The sequence below is a fragment of the Poecilia latipinna genome, unplaced genomic scaffold (assembly GCF_001443285.1).
Source record: "Poecilia latipinna isolate Pla-1442-1.1 unplaced genomic scaffold, P_latipinna-1.0 Scaffold3946, whole genome shotgun sequence".
NCBI lineage: Eukaryota > Metazoa > Chordata > Actinopteri > Cyprinodontiformes > Poeciliidae > Poecilia > Poecilia latipinna.
In genome coordinates, this window is record NW_015116562.1 from 1 (window position 1) to 13380 (window position 13380).

Genomic DNA, 13380 nt, shown 5'->3' on the forward strand with positions numbered 1-13380 from the left:
TCCGGTTTTAGATTTTAGTGAGTTGTTTTTAAATACCTAATTAAAATCTTATGACGGATACGTTTGGCTTTTGTATTTTTAGTAAATTCTTAATATCCTGTTCAAATTCGCAGATAAATTATAAATAAAGGTTTTTTAAAAAAGGTTAAAAAAAAGGTTCTATTAGCGACAAGCGGCTGTTATCACCGATAGAATGGTTGATAACAGCCTGCTATCAGGCAGAGCAGGGACCAACTGAGGCGATTCAATGGGGCTGATAACCACTGATAATCGCCATTCTATGGGATGATAACATCCGAAGCGGGTGTTTAAGCAGGCCTGTGCAGATAATTTTGCAGTAATCAATGTGACAAAAGAAATGCATGGATGAGTTTTTCTAGATCTTACTGAGACATAAGTCCTTTAATCTTGGAAACATTCTAAAGGTGATATAAGGCCAACTTTGTAACTATCTTTATGCGGCTCTCAAGGTTCTGGTATGAGTCCATCACTACTCCCAGATTTTGGGTCTGATCTCTAGTTCGGCTAGAGATTAGCTGTAATAACTGAAACTGTGTGCTGACTCTAGGTCATTCCTTTTTAGGTCTAAAGATATTAGATTAAAGATTTCAAAGGACTCTGTTTCAATTGAAATGGCTTAATGACATTCGTTGTCGCAGTTTTGGCTGGACAGAGCAAGCGCGGTCAGACATAGGCGTCATTTACCCAAAATGCATTGCAGCGTGAACAACATGGCGATGTTTGTGTGATAATATTTTATTAAAGTTTATAAAAACTAAACAGCCTGCAGTATTACTATTTTATATCTAAAATATTTCTCAAATAAAGTCTATTGTTACAACTAATCATGAATGACGACTGTACTTCTACCTCAAAATTACTTTATTCAGTTTAATATGTTTGTGCTGCATATAAACATTTACCTGCTGCTTTGTACCTTACAAAATATATTGAAATTAAACATAAATGCTGCTTTTACTTTTTACTCTTTATGAAGGAAGCCATGTCTGATGATTGGAGAAGATGAGAAGACTGGCACCAATTGACCACGAAGGAGGAGCATGATGAAGTGATTAGCTGGACAGGTGAGATGAAGAGTCTTCCAGTTTGAATTTACACCTAGGTTTCATTTGTTCTTTGGTTCCAAATATTAAAGAAATCAAATAATTATATGAGTGCATATTTTAATGGGAAGGTTGGTATCTGTTAAAATAAATGTAATATTTAGTTGATTTTTAAAGTTGATTTGGGTTTGTACAAACCTCTAATTAGTAAGCTGCAAGTCACATCCTGTTAACCAAAAGTACAACCAAAGATGGAGGGACATTTCCTTTAATCGCTTTTAAGACTGAATGAGGATCCCTCTTTCTTAGCCAATTTTGCACAGTGACCAGGATAATAAAAGGGGAAATGGTTATACCACATGTGGCAATTATTACTTCATTAAATATCTAAAAATGACTATAATACTTTCTTTTGAATCTTAAAAACTTTGTAAAAACTACCAAGTAACTAATCAAAAATATAAAGTCATAAAAGTTCATCCATAAAACAGGTTTCTTTCTTTAAGGGGTTAGATTCAGTCATTTATTTTATCTACTTTCTTTTTTTAACTTAGTAGAAACAAATTACATACTTGTAGCCCAATTAGAAGTTCTAAATCAGTGAAATGCCAGGAGGTCCCTAGAAGCAGCAATAATAAGAGCTGGGGGAGCTTACATCCTTTATAAATGACAGACACAGTCATCTCTAAAAACAAAGAAATACTCTTTTCATTATTTTTTTGTATTATTGTTTCACACTATCTTTCTTTCGATGAGAATTCAGATAAATATTTATAATGAAATATTCTTATTAGTGTGATTGAAAGGGATTTTTCGCCCCTTTGTGTCCGAGGGCGCACCCTGTGGTAAGGCCACGGTACTTCAGCGGTGCTCCTCATCAGTGTGACCGTCCCACCGCCGCCCGCAGGGGCTGCTCTCTCAAGTTCACCGACCACAAGTTGTCTGTTTGGGTAGTTTGGATCAGGCTGTCCCTTTGTGGGAGATTCCACATCTAGAAGACTTGTGCTTCGGATAGACACGCCGACTTGAGATCTATTTTCTGGCCTTTATTTTGACTATTTAAGTGGATGTTTAAGTAGTTTTATAGGCTTTGTTCCTCCATGAAATTAATTATGGATGCGCCCAACCAAGATGGACAAGACTTGTCTGCAGGTCGGACGATAAATAAGGACTTCTTCCACTAGAAGTAGACTTTTCTGATTTACCCGGTGGAGACGGTTTGTTTGTCATAGTGGTGTTGTCGAACTGGGCCAATCCCTTTCCGGAGGTGGCAGTCATATAATGAACATTTTCCCACCGGAGTTTCAGTAAACTTTTTCTAATAATTTTTCCCACGGACTCGCAATGTCGGGAGTGGTCCGCACCCTAAGCCGCTGCCTGCTCCCAGCCGAGGCCACCCGAGAGCCGGGTGCGAGCAAGCAGGGCAGCCGAGAGAGGGACGCAGTGCAAGAGCGAGAGGCGAGGCGCCGAAGCCGGGAGATAGATGCCATGCTCGCTCGAGAGAGGAGAGCCGTTCGACGGCTGGTGAAGATCCTCCTTCTCGGGGCCGGAGAAAGCGGAAAGTCGACATTCCTGAAACAGATGCGCATCATTAACGGGCAGGAGTTTGATAAGAAAGCGCTGCTGGATTTCCGGGACACTATATATGAGAATATATTAAAGGTAAGGATCATTCACTGCTCTTTCATGACTGATATTTAAAGTTGCAAGCGTTGTCTAACTAAATTGACATTTTGACTATTTATGACAGCCAAAAGGGGTTCTTTTGTGATTATTCAGCTGAGACAATATTAGAAAACTTTACAGATAACATGGCAAATAGCTGATCAGTGAACTCTGCCAGTTGCAGTTGATCATTAACTGTAAACAATCTGAAAAAGTATTGAAAACCAAAATGAGAGAATAATATTAATAAACTTAATTCCTCTTTAAATTGTATAAAAGTAGTATCCATCCATCTTTTAGACAATCTATTGTTTAACATACATGTTAACTAATCTTTCCTTTGGTCAGAGTGACAGAAGGACAAACTAATCATCCATCTATGGACCCATCTATCCAAACATTTGTCTGTCTTTTTATCCATCTGTCCATCCATCCACCTTTTTTTTAGCAGGCTACATATTTATTCCAGAATCTCGAGATCTCCAAATTTGTGTCTGGAAAAGACTAACATTTTAACATGAAAAACAGTCAGAAAGTAAGCAAATTTGATGGAAGCTCCTTAGATGTACAGATTTTTTTTTCTTTTTACTCAGGAAACTAAAACCATTAGCTCCCAGATAAGCATAAATAATGGTATGGACTTCATCACTGGCAGACTGAATCATCATAAAAAGGAATTTTATGTAAATGAACTCGAGAAACTCTTACCAACATGCACCCAGAGCTCTGTTGACATTATTCTTGAGTCTGTGTGTGATGTCCCTTTGTTTGCTGTCATGGCTGGGCCTCCTTCACCAGCTAACAATACCAGACTATTCCTGAGGGATGAGCACATCCGCCCCGAGTGCCACACAGCCCAGACAAGTCAGATCCTGGACTCCAGCTCAGACAAAACAGCATTTACATTCTAAGCTGAGATATACTCAAACTTAACCACAGCTTAATGTAAGCTACACATATCTGCTCATTTCAACAGAATTAGCTTGTAACAGAATGAACAGATTTGTAGATAAAAGTTAGTTGCAAATAGAGGATGTTGAAAGTGCTCAAAGTGCTGATAAGGTTCTACAGTTTTCTTGCTAAACTAAGCAAGTCTTTCCCAGGAAAATATTGACCTATTCATGACTGTATGTTGCTCAGAAACTTACATACAGGATCTTGAGATGCACAGATCCGATATTAATATCTGTATTAGTCCGGACAGGGGCCCCGCAGGATATTATCGGAGGGTACACATAAAACTATCATTGCACCTGATCCACATGAACACAGCCACAACCCCAAAACACATGAACTGCACAAACCTAACTTACACTGATAGCCCACACGAACACAATGCGCATGGCACACAGAAACTGCGGATCTGATCCTCTCAAGGCCCAACTGTCGTGCCTAATGCAACACACACACACAAACTTATATGCCCGCATAGCTTTTTAAACATGTTTAACAAATTATACTAAATAATAAAGACAGGAAAGCAAACCCTACCCGTGTGAGGAGGAGGAGGACGCTGATTCCCAGGCTCGGGTGATTTTTCTCAGATTCCAGAGGAGGAAATGAAGCAACGTTTGCTTCATTTCTACTCTTTGTGACAAACGTTTTGACTAGATTTAATTGTTTAACTCTCCCGGTCCAGCGTGATGCTGAGGAGGAGCGCGGAAGATGTCACGATCCGTCAATGGAGAATCGATGGGATGACCCGTCAGTGGTCACCCCATCGAAGCCACAAAAACAAACAAACCAAAAAAACTTGTAAAAACGAACACGCACATAAGCACAATAAAAAGCTCAGTTGGGGTCAGTGCGACCCCTCTCAGGACTGCATCAGGGTTAAAAGTTCAGGTATTCATTGTTAGCTAGCTTCACAGCATAGTCCTAATTGGCTCACAGAAAGAGCTCCAAGCTGCCAAATAAACAAAAGTAAACTGACCAATAACAGTCAGGTTCAGGACGTGCCCACCCCCACAACATTCACATCTATAGATGTGGGCTATGTAAACTAAAGATTTTTTTTTCCCCCACAACTATCTTATTTTTTTTTACTCTGAGGAAAATCTCAAATTTCTCACAGTATGTACTACCGTACAGCTGCAGTTGCTCTGGGGTCCCGACATTGAAAAAATTTTTAGATTGGGTATCGGTGACGATGTGCTGTTACAATTCCTCGAATGATTCAAGTACCTCGATTATTAAAATTCCTCAAGGTAAAATTTATCTGCCTCAAAGCTTTGTTAAATTATGTTTTATTAATTAGTGCACCATGTTCCGACTGGGTCATAATTTGTGTTGGTATTGCTCTCATTTCCGCCTATGAGTTGTTGCTAAGTGCCAAGTGCTAGCAGCATGAGGTCGAATTTTTAAGTTTGGTCTGGGAGAATTTTATTGATTGATGACAATGTCTGGGTTTTTATTGTGTTTCAGGAGACCAATAAACATTCTTAAATTGACTGGCATGATACATGGAATATGACAGCCTTTTTCCTTCCGGAGCTGCTGCCTGGTGGCTGGTTTAGGCAGGGAACACCAAGGCAGGAGTGTTTATACAGATGAGCGGATAGAATGAACACTGCATGCAGCTACGTTGTAGTTTTTGCTTAATGTAAGTGTAGCTTTATGGATGAATCGGAAAATTAATTTCATGTCATCCTGGTCTCAACAAATGGGTGGGGGAGCGCATCGTGGCAGTACATAGCTGGTAGATGTGTGTCAGTGTGTGATGAACGAATCCCATCGCCATCATGGACGCAAAAGCTATAAATGGCTGACAAGGTGAGGGTTCATCTATTGATGAATGAATACATAAATTAAAAGTCGGAGTACAGACTTTTTTTATATAAGCATATTTGAGAGCCTGCCTCTATTATTAAATTGAATATAATTTCAGATTTGTGGATAACTTTTCTTCAGATTAACTTAAAAAGTGAGCTATTATTGTTACAAGTTAATTTTCTAAACTACAGAAAAGTAATAGTTAGGGATGCTCAAATATGAAAAACTGAACCGATGTTGATATTCAATAGTAACACTGCTGTTACGTTAGATTTACCAAGGTTTTATTTTATCCCAAAAAATGTTAGTCAATTACTAAAATATTTGTGTACAACAGCATAGTGCCCGATCAATAAGAGCAAATCAGATTAAGTTTTTTATATTGTACTTTTTTTCTGTTAAAACAATGTAAAGCATATATGTTAGTTTGCAACCAAAGATCAGACTCGGGCCAGCAGTTTTAGAGCTCTCAATTTTTTCCTTTATCTCCAGTTTCACACACTTCAATCCATTTAACAGCATGTCATGCAGTCAAACAAGAGGGGGAGAATCTCCCTCTCATCTGAACCACTTGGCTTTTAAGGGATTGGCTCCCACAAGGACTAATTAAAGGAGTGGAGACATTTACATTTCCACAAAGAAAGAACATTTGTACTAAACTATATTCCTAAAAAAATGTTTACACAGTTACAATTAACTCCAAGCTAAAAACAACAATCTGGATCCAAACAAAATCAAAAATAGATCTCTCCTCCCTCTCAGACAATGGATTTTCCCAATGAGGCTGATTGAAAACACCAGGTCCTTGTCAGCACTACTCATGGGCGCTTCCATAGCAACACATGACCAGGTGACCTCAAAGAGAAGAGAAGATGATTAAAGCGAGTAAATAAATCAAGTTACTTCCCCCAAACACAAAATACATTTACCAAATAAATTAGAATATATAAAGTACACCAAAAAACAGCACCTGTTAGGGAGGGGGTAAATCCCTCACAATATACATAAATATATACCCTATATTTGTGCACATGCTAACCATAATCAGAATCTGAAATGAATTTAGATATCATGAAACGTTAAATTTTACTTTATTTTTAAAAACTAACGCTCAACATAACTCCAACTCCTACCTACCTAGCTGGCAGTTTCAATGGTTGCTGAGGGAAAACCTAGAGTTGATCATTATGCCAGACTTTATTGGCTATTTACATGCTTTTATTTTGGCTTTGGACAATAAGTTTCAAGTTTTAAGTAAGCACATGGCTCATTAACATCTCCAACACATCACTCAACCCATGCCAGTAACTGGCCTTCGAAAAAAAGATGCTTTGGAGATAACATCCACCATAAAGATACCGGTGGGGAAAAAAAACACCAGGACTACTTGTATAAGAGGAATTTGTGTCTAAAGGAATAAGATTCTAGGGTGAGTTGCATAGCTTTTATTGTTTTTAGAACACTGCTATCTATAGCATTCCACTGGCATGCAACTCTAGTGTTACAGTAGCAGTGAGTAGCGCTGCGCCTCGCTGATGAACTACATCAATAATTATTTTATTTCATCTAACATAAAATCATTATTTACGTTGGGTTTCCTTTGGGTTGAAGTAAGACACTGTCTTACATATATGTATTTTTTCCACCTATTTTTAGAAGTTTGACCAAGGTAGTCAATCTATTTTCTTGATTTATAAAACTGTTTCCCCAACTAATGTGATGTTATACTCCTAATTGCACTGACTGATGTGAAAAGTTGTTTTTACATGTTTTTGACCAAGCTTGTGAAACCATTTGTGTTGTTTAGTTTTCTGTACTGATGCAAAGTTATCAAATAAGTTTAGAATTCAGTACATTTGTCAATGGTGTGGTGGTGGACCCAAACGCAGCAGGCAGCAGACGTAGAAATAAGTGGATGTTTTAATTAAGAAAATCAACCAACAAAAAATCCAAGGGAACAAGAAAATCCAAAACAAAACAAACTGGAAAGTCGAGGGAACAACAGGTAATCCAAGGAGGGAAACAATGACCAGGGTAATGAGACAGACTGACGAGTTGTGACTGGGATAGAGGAGCTTAAATACTGGGAGGTAGTAAATGGATCAATGGACCTAACGAGATAACTGGTTCCAGGTGTGAGTAGTTGGCACAGGAGCCAGCTGAGGGGCGGGAAGAAGATGGCACAGGGAAGCTAAGGAGATAAACTGGGAAAAAAGCAGGGAGGAAACACCAGGGAGCTGAAAACCTCTAAAATGAAAGAAAACATTAACAACAAACAAACCTAAACAGAAAGAAGGGTGATCTATCAATAATAAGAATTAGGGATGCACCAATTCTCATCCAATACAAAAAAACAGCAATGAACTGACTCAAAAATGTTTTTTTTTTTTCTCTTTAAAACAGAAAAGTTGTCAGGACTCTGGGTTTGGTTTTGATTGTATTTATCATTATGCTTTAGTTAGCTCTAGAGGTTACTGGTTACTTTTATATATGGACCAGCCTGTCATGGTAGGTACAATCTCACACCCACATTCTAACAGATGCCTTTTTTTAGCTCTAAAACCTCAACGGTCCAGGATTTAAAGTTGCATTCCTTAGACCGAATACATTTTTCCACCTGTCGTTTTACTACTTTAAATGAGCTCAGACCCAGAGGAGGCAGCTGGGCTTTTAGATATTGTCTCTTTGTATTTATAGGTGCATTTAGAAACTTTGCTCTCCTACACATTTTCACAGGAGTGATCCAGAGTCTATGCAGTGAGTATTACTACACAACTCTGTCTATTTTTAATCCAGTGGTCCCTGAGGTCCTGAAGATGGTTCAGCTCAGTGGTTTTTCAGCATGCACACTGAGACTCGTGTAGATATTTGATATTGATGATTAAGCCTTAAATAAATATTTTTACATTTTTTCTTGAAAAAACATTTGTCCTAAATGATCTTTCTTGGAGATGTGATTTATCCTCTTTTTAATTTCCATCATAATTTGAAAACTGCTTTTTAACTTCTGTACTCAAGTTGTCTGGTATTATAATTGGTGTCAGGACCTGAACTATTTAAGTGTGACTAGGGCTGGACAATAAATCAATAACAATATACATTCCAATTGACACATACATAGTTCCCACAGGTCTGAACCAGAAATTATCAAGGCCAACTTGGTAGGCAAGCTCTTGCCTAATTACTACTTTAGTCTGGGCGATTCATGTACTATATAGTTAGAATTGTTCGGAAGGTAATATAAGCATGCAACTTTGCACAAGTGTTCTTCCTAACAAGGGGTAAAGCTAACGAAAATTACAATTGCCTTAGACGTTGTCCTGGTAGCTTAGCAATTGCCAGGAAACCATTTTATTATGTGATTTGATTAAATGTTTGTACTTGTATTTTGAAGTAGAAGTTGAAGTTGTTTCTATTACCCTGAATACTATTTTAAAGTACTGACTCTTTGCAACTATGTCAATTATTTGAGGCTCCGTGACAGACGTTGGAAGTGAGGGACTGCAGAATTGAACAGAGAGACTGAAATTGTTTTCCCAAGTTGTTTTTGCCAGTTTGGTCATGGCTTCTACTTGTTCTAGTCGTGCTAATTTGTCTGTGAATGTAACACACTGGGTTAGGGTTCATAGACAGTGGTATTTAAAGTTGTAAATAGCTAGCTTAGAAATCATAAGGTAGCTACCCTCTCCATCCTGATATGTTGATCAAATTGCCGACTGTGCCTGAATCCACACCACGTGATTTATGTCACTATGTCATAAATTGTGTTTACTCTTAAACCAGAGCAGCCTTAAACCTTGCATGTGCGAGGACTGAGGCAAACATAGAGGACTGTGAAAAATGATACAAGTTTTACGTGTGTGGGGTCGGTTGGACCCCATTTCTAGACATAAGGGTTAAAAACATACAAAAGATGAGATGCTAACCAGTTTTTTACATACTTCAGGGTTTTCATGAGCACATTTCCTACTTTTTACTTTGACATGGCTGAGTTTTGCTGTATTAAACTTTGAAAATGTTTGCATTGTGTTTGAGAAAGGTGGCTTCAATGCCATTTCCATTGTCTAAGCATGAGATGTATTTTCATGACATGGGATTTCTGTCATCATTAAACTGATTCAAGTTTATATCCAACTAATGTTGTATTAATCAGTGATTTCTTTGTGTCTAATTTACACAGAATGCATTTTGTTTAGTCAATTTCCTGCCCAGGTTTGCTTGCTGGATTTCCCATTTCTATTAGTTCACCACCAACAACATCTATACTTCAAGATCACCAATGGCATAAATGAACTAGCAGCTGCCTAAGGCCCCCAGAGCTTTAGAGCCCCATGAATACTAACATTTTAACACAGATCACATATACAGAATTTTAACATTTGTTTATAGACAAAGTCAATGCTGTTAAATTTCATTTAATGGTTTCAGCATAGAAAAATTATGATTTTAAATTAACATTTAAATTTAGGATTTTAAGGAGCCTTCAATTTTACACTGTAAAAGTGCAAAGAACAATCTTCATAGTTTCATAATCTTCATAGTTAGATTGTTTTGTTACCATAGCTACAATCTGATGCTGTGAATTTAATCTTTGAGTTTGAGCTTTGTTTGTTCTGTTTGTGAATGTATTTTTGTTATCTCAGCAAATTACAACTATCACTGATTGCTTTCAAGCAGGGGTCGGAATAAAAAAATTTTCTCTACCAGCCATAGTGGTTGGTAGAGAAAATTTTTTACTGGCCACTCAACCATTTCACCAGCCACTGTTTGTTTCTTTCAATTACAAACCCCACCAGTACAAGCAAATTGTATAAAATATATGATTTAGTCTTAACTCTATGAAAACTGATTCGCTGACAATAAGTTTACCATATGTACTTATACATAATAATTTAACATAAAGCATAGACACCTTAACAGGGTTGTAGTGCAATACATTCAGCTGATGTAATTGCTAACAGCAAACTTTAACCCTAACATTCTTGCAATCATATGTTGAACATTTCCACATTTTAGCAACAACTCTCCCATATAATATTGATTAAAAATGTGTCTAGTCATTTATAAAATATTTTTAAATGGTATCGATAGGTGTTTTCTAATTGTTTTATTTGTTTTCCCTTACTTATTACGTTTTCTATTGAAATTCACAGTTATTATATTATTACTAAAATATTTCAGAACATGTTTATTATTAATTCCATGGGCCATCATTATTCCTGTTTTATTTCAAAGTTTTTCTGACTACCTGGAGTTTAGTGTTGATTTTCCCCTCCCGGACTCACGGACGCACGTTTGCGTGGCTGTCTTTGTGGGGACTTTCTATTGACTTCCATTCATTTCTACAGCCTAAACCTTACCTTTACCCTTTTCCTAACCGTAACCATCACATACCTAACCCTAACCAAAACTCAATTCATACCTTAGCCCTAAATTTGACCCCTGACCCAAAAACAGGGTTTCCCCTTGTGGGGACCAGGCTCCGGTCCCCACAAGGAGCAATTGGTCCCCACAGTGTAGTATGTGTGGAAAATTATCCCCACAAGGCATTACAAACAAATGCACACACACACACACCTGCCCTCCGGTCTCCATGAAACATTTTCTTTATGAACATTTTCACTCCTTTTTACCGGGCAGCAGCAGCTAATCTGAACTCTTCCTCAATCTGTCCCTGGTCTCTCTCATAATCATCCTCCTGTCCTCTGGACAGAAGTTCAAACTAAATGCAGCTTTTTTTCTGTTCAAATTGTCAACACGCCACAGTGGTGGGTGCATTGCTCCAATTTACATGCCGCTTCATACTTTTACCCGCATTTGGCCAGTGGCGGGTGCTAATTTCCACCCCTGCTTTCAAGCATGGCCAATAAACTGCCCCTCACTCTCACAGGTTTCTGTGATGTTCTTAGCAGGAAGAGGGTCCCCAAATTAAATTTTGCTCAAGGCCTGATACAACATTGGAGCAATCCTGTGTGATGTGCTAAACCTGCTGCACTGGATCTCTCTGCTGGATCCATAGGGATAAATGGGGAGATTTAATTTGAGACACTAGAGTAGGGGTGGGCAATCCAGGTCCTCGAGGGCCAGTGTCCTGCAACTCTTAGATGTCCAATACACTTGAATCCAACAGCTGAATCACCTCCTAAGTGCAGTCAAGTTCTCCAGAGTCCTGCTAAAGATTCTCATTATTTGAATCAGGTGTGTTTGAAGTAGAGATGCATCTAAAAGTTGCAGGAGACTGGCCCTCGAGGCCTGGAGTTGCCCACCCCTGCACTACAGACTAAGCTTTTCGATTTTGTGACTGTTGAGTTTTTAGGTTTTAAGTTCCACAAAGGATTTTTGTTTTTGTTACTTTGTTTTAAGGAATCTGATCTTGGCGTGGCTGCGCAAAACTATTTTATACCTTCTTTTTTTTTTTTCTTTTTTTTTACTTAAAAACAAACAAGCCTTAGTCTGGTGAGGGGCATGCCATAAATAATATGTAGCCATGGCCAAGAACAATGCATAGATAGAATACAAAGACAAAAGCAGAGACTGTGCACAGAGAAAATTTGAAACACCTTCAGAACCTAGAGAACTATTCCTCGAGACCACCTTAAAATAATAAGAATAGAAATCAGATGTGGTTTAAAATGTGTACACAGTACTATAAGTTGCTACAAAAAGGATGAAGCAACTATATCTCAATTAATAATTTGCCTACTCAATATTCTCTTAGATAATTTGCATGTTTAAAGTATAAAACAACCAGAAATATTAAAATATGCTCAGCACAGTAAACACTAAAATGACTTTTCAGGTTTTCTTCTATCCATCTGTCTGAAATATATTTCCAGAGCATAATTACACAGAGACAAAGAAAAAAGAACATATTGCTTATCTTTAGTTTTGTGGTTTGGTTTGCCGGTGGTGGATCAGTGACACGTGGTAGGTGTAGAACATCCTCATCTTTCACAAGAGCTTAATGACAGAGGAAAGGAATTAAGCTGGGAAAGAAGGTGGATTCCGCATCTTTAATCAACTCTAGTTTAAAAACTACTACACCTAGACACTTCAAACGTGGACTAGATTATTCTTCTCTAATAGCAGAATATTTAGAATCATGTTTGGGATTTGTGAAACAAGTCAGAAACAAGTCAGAGTAAGTGACTGACTTGCTCTGCAAGTCAGTCACTTACTCCATGCATTGCATGGCAGGCACCTATTGTTCTACACCCAATAGAATGTCTCTGTATTATTTATCTTTATTATTGCGCAGCAAGGCAGTTCATTAACATTAGCACAAACATTAGCATTTCACTGCCCCCCACTAGTGCACTGCCTTGCGTGCATTAGCATTAGCCTTTTACCTAAAATAATCTATTTGTTAAATTTCTTAATTATTTGCCATGTTTAGTATACTGAATGGAGTAAGTCAATGACAGAGAACATGCTAGTGATAGTCTTCATGCTAACATTAGCATTTTGTCAAATTTTAGTTTATGCATTAATTTTAACATACTGAATGGTACAAGTACAGCTTAGTCCACATGCTTCTGACTCTCCACAGGTTATTGACTACATTGAAGCTTTCTTTAGCATTAATGCTAATTTTTAGCATCAGAACGCTGGGTCCAAACCGACGAGTTACACCAACATTTTATTTCCCATTAGGATTGATAAAGTGGTTTTGAATTAGAATTGAATTTGAAAAAAACTGCATAGAACAAGTGTGAATATAATCTGATCTTTAGTGAAGTTTCACAAATCACATAAAGGTTTCACAAATTCCAAACATGGATTAAAATATTCTGCTATTAGAGCACAACAATATAGTCCAGGTTTGAAGAGTCTAGGTGTTGTAGTTTTTTAATTAGAGTAGATCTATGGCGATCCAGAT

At 37.7% G+C, this 13380-nt stretch overlaps 1 long non-coding RNA gene across 1 annotated transcript; it reads right to left on the reverse strand.

Annotated features, from left to right (window-relative positions):
- Nucleotides 1-6: 6 nt before the first annotated feature.
- On the reverse strand, nt 7-12813 carry LOC106941939 (uncharacterized). The gene is made up of 3 exons (XR_001423493.1): nt 12802-12813; nt 8213-8221; nt 7-318 (listed from the first exon to the last, which is right to left on the reverse strand). It is a non-coding gene; the product is annotated as an uncharacterized LOC106941939 (long non-coding RNA).
- Nucleotides 12814-13380: the final 567 nt, after the last annotated feature.